Genomic DNA, 2,839 nt, shown 5'->3' with positions numbered 1-2,839 from the left:
TGTGCCACAAACTCCTCAAAGCTCAGCAGCAATGGTTGTGCTGGAGGGCATTGTGCTGGAGGGAACTGAGGACACCTGCCGGCCGCCATTTCCTGAAAAGCCTGCTGCATCTGGCTATCCCTCTGCACTTGGTGTTCATAAAGCCTCTAATGCCACGCCATGGTCTCCTGGCGTGTGTACTCCAGGTAGGCCTACGGTATGACATGATGGAACTCATAAAACTACTAAATGCGGAAAATAAAGTGAGCAATGAAGATAAGAGGGAAAATACTTACAGATTGTTGCTCCTGAAAGAGGGACTGTGCACTGGTCACTGGCTGGCTCGTGCGCTGGCTCAGGCTCGGGTCGATCCGACGAAGCTGTGTGTAGGAGATACTAGGAGTGATCACAGCATCGAGAACCGCCTCCCGACCGTGCTCCTTGGGACCCATGCTCACCACCGCCCTGTCATCCAGAGGCGCCGCAATGGGGTCAGGTGTGTCAGGATGTAACTTCAGATACGCTTCGGAGTAGGCCTGCTTCCTCCCTGCGGTCTTCTTGCCGTAGTACTCGGGCTTGCCAGGCTTGGAGTCCTTCCGTGTATGGGCGATCTCCCACGCCTGCATGTCTGAGAGCGGCCGCTTCAGTTTCTCCTCCTGCACCACCAAACAGAGGTTAGTCATACATAAGAAAGTGATGGTAAATAGAAGAAGAAGAATGTTTAATGGGGTTAGTCATACATTAACTGCCTTGTGGAGATAGTGGTTTCGGTTTCCCTGAGCATGTACTCCCTCCGTCCCTCGTTTAGCCTTATTTTTGGTTCTCATAGCCGCCCAGGCTCCAGCCTCATCACATCAAAGATCCACCAATGCCGCCCAGGACTCGTCTTTTCCATAATACCAATTTGGACACACCTACATAATAAAAGCATAATGGCATGTAGGTGTGTCCAAATTGGTGTTATGGAAGCATAAAGCATAAAGCATAATGTACCACAAGGTAATGAAAGCATAATATATGAAAGCATAATGAAAAATCTTTTATACTTACCGCCAAGAACTCGGGCCTCTCCAAGGTAATGCCCATCCTCCGCGCTTCTTCCTTGGTCATCTTCACACCAAGAACGTCGTGGTAGTATGTGGAGATGGCCACATAGCGCACCTCGTACTGCATCTGGCGGGCCTTCTTCTTGCATTGGCGCAGCACGATCTGGTCTGCTCTAGCCCTGTGCTCCGGAAAAACTCGATAGAATTTCTACAATCATGCATGAAACAAGAATGGAAGAAGCCATGAGTTAAATCATTTTCATGAAACTAGAATGGACTTGTTCTTCTGAAGAGAACTCACCCAGAAAGTAGTGATCACGGCCTTGGCATGGGTCTCATGGTCCGTGTGGCGGGCCGCTTCCCAGTGGTCCCAGCTCGTGGCCAAAACCCGACGATCCGGCTGCCTGACTGGATCCGGATAGTACAACCCCGGCCAGTATAACTTCAGCAAGACGGTGATGAGGCCGTTGGGAATACGGACCCCTTTAGAATATATCCAATTGCTGCAAAAGAATGAACTATTAGCATGTGACAAGCAAAATAAATAACAACCGGAATAAGCATGTGACAAGCAAAATAATGAACCACTTACTCTTTTCCCGTGGGCTCAATGAGCCACTTCTGCTCCTCAGTAGCAGGAACCTGCTTTGGTAGCTTTGCGTTACCACGCAGCCACCCCTTCTTGTCAACCCCCTTCCCGTCACCACCATCATCCCCGCCACCACCCTCCTCCTCGCCTGCCTCCCCCTCCCCAACCTCCTCCTCCTCCTCCTCCTCGCCCACCTCCTCCTCCTCCTCCACCTCCTCCTCCTCCTCCCTAGAGTGTACGTCACTAGAGGAGGGTACCTCACTAGAGGAGGGCCTCAAAGACAACACCCCTAAGTCGGTGAGGGTGCGCTCTTTCTGGCCGCGACCCCCTGTAGTGGCTCTCCCCCCAGCACCTCGTCCTCTAGAGGCTCTCCCCCCGCCCCCTTCTCCTCTAGGGGCACCTCTCCCTCAACCTCCCTGTGAGGAGTCATCGTCAAGTAGCCGAGGGGGAGGATTACGTGCTCGACCACTCCGACTAGGCAGACCAACGACCTTGCGTAGGAAACCCATGCCATCGGCCTTCCCCTTGCCCATGTTCCACGAACCTGCATTGAAAAGAGAAAAAGCAATTAGTAAATTAATGAAATGAAGGAAAAGGCATGATAATAAACACATTAATAAAAATGCATAAAAAGGCATATTCCTAAACTATAGAAAAAAATACTTGAAACGTACATCTGCTAGAACCCATATGAATCATCACTGTTGTAACCTCTTTCTCGGTCCGTCTCATCATCACTATCTGTTGGGGAACGTAGTAATTTCAAAAAAATTCCTACGCACACGCAAGATCATGGTGATGCATAGCAACGAGGGGAGAGTGTGATCTACATACCCTTTGTAGACCGACAACGGAAGCGTTTGGTTGATGTAGTCGTACGTCTTCACAGCCCGACCGATCAAGCACCGAAACTACGGCACCTCCGAGTTTTAGCACACGTTCAGCTCGATGATGATCCCCGGACTCCGATCCAGCAAAGTGTCGAGGAAGAGTTCCGTCAGCACGACGGCGTGGTGACGATCTTGATGTACTACTGCTGCAGGGCTTCGCCTAAGCACCGCTACAATATTATCGAGGACTATGGTGGCTGGGGCCGCCGCACACGGCTAAGAATAAGATCACGTGGATCAACTTGTGTCTCTGGGGTGCCCCTGCCTCCGTATATAAAGGACTAAAGGTGGGGTGCGGCCGGCCTAGGAGAGGCGCGCCAGGAGAGTCCTACTCC

Source organism: Triticum dicoccoides, chromosome 3A (genome assembly GCF_002162155.2).
Source record: "Triticum dicoccoides isolate Atlit2015 ecotype Zavitan chromosome 3A, WEW_v2.0, whole genome shotgun sequence".
NCBI classification, from domain to species: Eukaryota; Viridiplantae; Streptophyta; class Magnoliopsida; order Poales; family Poaceae; genus Triticum; species Triticum dicoccoides.
The sequence above is the reverse complement of the archived record's forward strand: the minus strand, read 5'-3'. Positions refer to the sequence as shown.